The following is a 7,065-nucleotide window of genomic DNA, read 5'->3' as shown; positions in this document are numbered from 1 at the left end:
ATTTATGTAGAATATAGTTGATATTAACAAAAATAATAAAAACATACAGTACTAAATAAATGAAAATAATAAGAAATATAGTTTAACGCACATGATAAATTTAGCTTACTTATATTATATTGTATAATTTATGTAGAATATAGTTGATATTAACAAAAATAATAAAAGGCTTACCTTCAGATGTGTTAGCAGGCTAGAAGCGGTTTTTCCTGAAGTAGAAATAGTCCACTCACAATATTTACACTTTGCCCTGATGTCATCAGATCTACCAGTAGGAAGTATGAAGTGTTCAGGTACTACTGAAGGCAGTTTAGTAGCCATCTCAAATTCTCTCAAGTGGCTTGACTGGACTATGTAATACAATAACTATTAAGGTGGTTGGAGAGTACTGACCTGATTTAACCCTCTCGCCACGGGCATTCTTTACTGTGCATGTCACGATGTTTTTAGTAAGTTACATTCAAAACTTAATTATACTACTTTTTATTCATGTTATACCAATTAGTATAGCATAAAATCGTTGCTAATAATCCATATTTTAATGGTATATAATCTTAAGTTCTTAATTTTATAAGGCAATATAAAAAAATTAAAATAGTGGCAGAAATGTGATTTTTTTTCTCCAGGCCGCCCCTCTTCTCTAATTTATTTACCATTCCTCCAAGAAGTACGAAATTTAACGTAAATTACTCATTATAATGTTGTCATTGCTCAGGCAAAGCATAATTATGTTTGGTTATGTAGCCATCAAATAGAAAAATCAGACCCCTATTGTCACACCCACATGTTACATCCTTTCTTTCAGGACTTGTCAGTAGGTCTCTCTGAAGTTCAATACTATATTATTTATAACTAATAGAAAGCCAAAGTTTACTTTTCATCAATTGACATATTACGTTACGTTGTTTTCTGTACAGAAAAGAAAGTGTTAATTTCTCTTTCAGTACAAGCTATGTTCCCACGGGAAAGTTTTCCGTGCGAACTAAGCTTGTACTGAAAGAGAAATTAACGTTCTGCGGATGTAATAGTGACAGTCTAGAAATTTGATGAGTACAAAAGTTGACATTTACTCTTAAAATATTTAGTATTCACTAAATTATTCATCGAATACGAATACCATAGCATTGAATTCGAATACGAATGCTTTAATTTTCCCTACTAATGTAAGTACGAATACTCCCAAAGCTGTATTCGAATACGAATACCCCATGTGTGCAATATACTCATTAGAATATTGTCTGCCAGAGTAAAAATATTTGGTAATATGCCCAGTACACTCTTGTCTAAAGTACTAAACAATGCTTATTAGTATACCTAGCAAATTGTTGTTTGCCATAGTAAAATGATTAGCATGTCCTGTGGGTTAAGGGGCTCTACTCTCAATCTGAACGTCGAGGGTTCGAATCCTCCTCACCGAACATACTCGTCGTTTCAGCTGTGGGAGCGTTATAATGTGACGATCAATCAGTTAGCGGTAGTTGGTGTTGACTACCTGCCTTCCCGTTGTTCCGTTATGATATTTACTAGGATTGTGAGATAGCAAAGATTTAAATTTATCAAGCCGATGTTATGTTCGCAAAGGGCTGAACCAATCATTGCATCATAAGAATAAACTTTTTAAAATAAAACTCGAGATGATGTTGTGCATAAAGGATTGGTGGAAGTTGATGAGTTAATAAAGAAATACTTTACATTCTTGTTTCCAAATGTATAATATAAAACACTCTAAAACGCGTAAAAATATCTATGCCCAATTTCAAATTTTTTCGTTTTTGAATTAAAGTTTTACAATTTGACACTTACTATTTTTTGCATACAATAAAATAATTGTGCATTTAAACAATTAAACCTATTGGGTGATAGAAATCAATGCTACTTATTTAAGCAAGCTAATTGGGAATAGAGGTCATTTCAAAGAAAACACAACTTTTAGTTAGTCTTCAGACTAAAAATAAATATTTATATAATCTGTTTACAATGGTACTCAATAATTTTAAGAGTAAAAGAAATGTTAACACATTCCTTACTGATGACATTAATTAGTATGATGCATAATGCAAAAGCATCTTGCTGTGTTGTTCTTACTCGAACATCGTATTGGGCTAGTTATGATAATGTGTTGACAATAACGATTTTTAATAGGACTAAAAAGTTAAAAAAATAAATCTCAAAGGCAGAAAGTTGGACTGTACATAATTATGATATCCATCTCTTCCACAGTTCACACGACGAGAAAAAAAATTAATATTTACGCACGTTTCGTAGGACTATCAAATGCGTTAAATTTGAAATAAAAGTCATTTCTATAAACATGTGTATACTGGTCATAAACTAAACCACATTTGAGTAGCATAATGTTTGGTGAACGTGGTTAGGCTGGGTTTTAGTTTGGTTGCTGGTTATGGTATTTTAATAATCTCATATAAAAAGGAGGGACGTGTCATGACCTGGTGGTTAGGGCACAATTTGTGGGTCACAGGTTCGAATTCCCATCACCGAACATGCTCGCCCTTTCAGCCGCGATGACTTTATAATGTGATCGGTCAATCCTACTAATCGTTGGTAAAAGAGTAGCCCAAGAGTTGGCGGTGGGTGATGATGGCTAGCTGTCTTCCCTCTAGTATATCATTGATAAATTAGGGACCACTAGCGCAGATAGCCCTCTAGTAGTTTTGAGCGAAATTCAAAACAAACCAAACTATAAAAAGGTTTGGATTTGTTTTGTTTTGAATTTCGCGCAAAGCAACACGAGGGCTATCTGTGCTAGCCTTCTCTAATTTAACAGTGAAAGACTAGAGGGAAGACAGATAGCCATCATCACCCACCGCCAACTCTTGGGCTACTATTTTACCAACGAATAGTGGGATTGACCGTCACATAAAAATGCCCCCATAAAAAAAGTACAAGTATGAATATTTATTTAAAAAATAAACTGTTGTGTCCTTTTGCTTTTTTATTATTTATGCTCAAGAGTCATCTTTGGGGTTGGCAATGGAATGGTATTAAAGTACTTATAGTTTGCATATGAAATTCTCTGTTTAATTCTTGAAAATGAATTTAATGCCAAATTTACTTAAACGTTTTCTGCTTTCTTACCAAATGCTCGAGAAGCCTAATAATTCCCAATAGTTGTCTTGGGTGTTTGTAAAATTTTGAATTCTAAATCCGTTTTAATTCAAACTGACAAAATTACCTTCTTTTCTTTCTATATTACCTTTTAATTAATATATGTGCATACGATTGCGACTCCAGATAACAATACGCTTTGTATTTGTTTTGCATATTTTCCTACTTATCTGTAATTCCGAACACATTCTACGATGCTAAAGCCCGGTATTAAATTCTCCATAGTGAACAAAGTGTAGATAGTCCATTGTGTATCTTTGTCACAATATGGTATTTCATGTAATATTTATTTTCGTGGGTAACATTTGTGTCTCAAGCTTTCATGTAATTTTGTTTTGTTTTGGTTGTTTGTCACCTGTAGACGATTTTAAAAGCTATATTTTTTAATTGCAATCTCAAAGTTGTTTCGCAATTAAAATAAAATTAAAATGCCATATTTATTTCAGAGAGGATTGTGTGAAGGCAAAACATAAATACCGTATAATATATATATATATCTTTCGCACTTCACGCTAGGAAGGCAAAAAATAATAATAAAATAAAATATTAATATATGTAGGCTTCGTTGGACAACCAAATGTAATATAAATATTAAAGAAAAGTAATTTATAAAAATTTTTATATTCTGTCCAAAAACAAAATTACTTTTCACTAAAGTAATTTTTCACGAGAGCCAAATATTTTGCTCTTTCTATAAATAATTATTATATCTTTTATTCATTTTTTCGTTATCTTGAGATAAGTTCAAACAAAAGCCTATTTCGAAATAAGCTCTACTTGAATATCGAAAATATTATCAATAATTATTGATACAATTTCACTGAGTAAAAGGTTTCCACTTGTGCTTTTGTTCAAATATTTTGTATGCTATTTCTCATCACTAGATGGCGCAACAACAGTGAATGGTTTTCAATTTATTAAAGTGCCTTTTCTTTCTTAATCATATAAACAGCATTATCTTAAACATCAAAGGTTAATGTTAATAACTCTTAAGTAAATTACCTAATCTTTATTTCTTATTTCACTGATTTTATTGAAATAACTCGATTGTAACACGCTAAATTACTAGAAAACGTTTAGTAATAGTTTTAGTAACTGTTGAGAAATTTTAGTTAATTTACGTACAGTTAACATTGAGAGGGTTCAACTTTGAAAACATAGACGCATTATCAATAAGATTTTCCTAGAGAATTTACAAGAAACTTAAAACTTTTATGGTCTACCTATTTTTCAGCCTATACACTAATTCACATACAAACATTTTGTTTTGGAAACAAAACAAAAAATATTAAAATATTTGTATAGGATTTGATGAATTTAGCACTTATACTAATAATTTATTATTCTGAATTATTTAGCAAAAAGCTGTTTAAGATACTAAAAAAAATACGGAGCCCTATCTGTTCTTCGATTCGCCATATTTCACTTTTTAAAAATGATTAATTATGGAGTGTTCCAGTTAACTGTTTAAAAATGATAAAAACACGAAGCCAAATTATTTACGAAAATAATGACAATACACAAAATAAAAGATTTACCAATGTTAACTGTGTTTTAGAAAATGTCATTCTCAATATATACTTCAACAACAGCTTTTAATAGGTTGAAGTAGTTGAACAAAAATCGTCATTTCAAAGATATTAAGGTGGTCGGTGCATAGTTTTGTAATGGTTATGACTTCTTGATTATAAGAGAAATGTATTTTTGATATCCAACGAATTATCTAATTTAAACAAGATTAGTTGTTAACCCAAGTATAAGCACAACCTGGCAGACTTAGCTCCTTAGTTGCTTGATTTGGAGGGTTAAAGATGCGTTCGAAACCTTGGCAGTGCATTATAAAATTAGATGACGAAAACAGCTTATAATTCATAGACAATCCAATTTTGCTTTTAACTTAAAATGGGGTTTCATTGTTATAGCAAAAATACATAAATAAAATAAGCATTAACCAGTTCTATTCTATGAACAATTTGCTCATAACGATAATCAGGTTCTATTTCGAAGTATGACATAATATGTTTGTATCGTTTAAAGTTCGTAGCTTCGATGAAGCAACGAATTTTCATAGCTATACCATCTAGCGGAATTGATAGAAACTACAAAATAAATCGGTGTATCATAATATAGAACCATTAACCAAAATTTGACAACTTACGAAAAAGCCATATTTACATTCCCGATAACGAATCTTTGTTAGAATGTAATAGACAGTTAATCACTTGAAGGATATTATAACTAATACATTTATACACACGAATCTTAAAGTTACGGTAAACATGAAAATAACAGAAGATAGACAAGAAACCGTTTTCATAATTATATATGTTTTCGCACGTTTCGTATTTCATCTTTACATTCACAAGTTGTCCCCCGCATTTTGTGATGATTAGGAAGTTAGCCCACATTTTAAACAACACGATTGGACATTACCGGATAAACATTTTATGCTGGCAATACACATTACACTAGAATGCTTATGCATAACATATGTGAGATACACCTAACAACAATATATTTTATTCAGATGTATTTTATTTTGAAAAGGTATATTATTTTGTTATCTCACCATAAACCTTTACAAGAATAGTTGTTACAAAAGGTTGTAATCTGGGAGTGAAAGTCTAGTAACTTTATTTTTGTTTTCATAAAATACTTTTATTTATTTTTCAGAGACAGAAAACAGACAGACAATAAAAGGAGACTGTAATTAAACTTATTGTTTATTCGCTAGATTTATACAGATTAATTAAGTTAAAACTAGAAGAACTATCCTTAAGTAGCTTCCTTATGAAATAAACCAAAAGGAGTTTAGTCATATAGATGTGGCATACATTACTAAAATACGAATCAGTTAATTGGCCTCAAGCTTTGACGAAATTTGATAATACGTAAATGTTAAGGTATTTGTTCTTCTAGTCTTTAATTTTAAAAACGCAATGCCGTGTCATAAAAAAGAGGCAATCATTTCTACCATCTATTCAGTAGAGTTCTGAAATTTAAAATGTCAAAAACTCAAGTAGATCAAACACAAAGTATCCGAAATAATTGGCATGCCAAATTACCGAACATATAAATAGTAAAGCACAACGACACGGATATCGTTAAGGAATGCAGTTTAACTATAACATAATCCTTAAAACGCCAAAAGTTTAAATCCGGTGGATACAAATCGATATTTCAAGGCTTTATCGATTTATTTTATTTATAATTTATTGTAATTGACTCAATATTAGTTTCACACATTGTCGATAGGTGCCTCTCCAGTGGATAGACCAAGACTGGGCATTGACAATAGTATTTCTTGGCTTAGTTCTGCAATAGTCACCCGGGTCAGCAGTAAGTTTTCAGGCTTACAATTCAAAAATGCATGGTTCGATTCTCGATGGTGGATAGAGCGCTGATGAAAAATTGTGTAGCTTTGTCCTAAAATAACAAGTTCTACAAGTAATTTAAAAACAATGAATGAAAAAACTTTTAATACCCGCGATGAGCGGATCACATTTAGCCCATTGCACAGGTTTCGGCTTATCAACAAACAAATAAAAAGCTGTGTAGAGAAAAACGTTGTATTTTAATTATTTATACAGTATTAACTGTTACCCAGGTTTAAAGCATTCACACTTGAAAAACATGCTCTTCGAATTCTGAATAATTAAAAAGCTGGTAGCTGTGAACTTACACTCCCAGTGAAAGCACACTAGAGAAAGATATTAGCGTCAAGACTTGTGAGACTTTTTAAGCAAGACTTTAGAAATTATTAGCGGAACGCTAAACTCTTAGCCAATATTTTATATTATACACATTAGTGGTTTCATTTCCATGCTCGTTATTTTTGACCGATCAAATATAATAGTTTGATGGAAATAAATATGTTTTTGTTATAGAACTTTCCAGTTTCTGATTGCTTGTTTGTTTTGAATTTCGCGCAAAGCTACA

General features: G+C 31.2%; 1 protein-coding gene across 1 annotated transcript in view; it reads left to right on the top strand.

Moving 5' to 3' along the window:
* LOC106462617 (protein Wnt-7b-like) overlaps window positions 1-7,065 on the top strand; it is a 61,942-nt gene that overhangs the window by 765 nt on the left and 54,112 nt on the right. The gene's annotated exons all lie outside the window — the stretch shown is intronic.

Source organism: Limulus polyphemus, unplaced genomic scaffold (genome assembly GCF_000517525.1).
Source record: "Limulus polyphemus unplaced genomic scaffold, Limulus_polyphemus-2.1.2 Scaffold47, whole genome shotgun sequence".
Lineage (NCBI taxonomy): Eukaryota > Metazoa > Arthropoda > Merostomata > Xiphosura > Limulidae > Limulus > Limulus polyphemus.
This window is presented reverse-complemented; position numbering and strand designations above follow the sequence as displayed.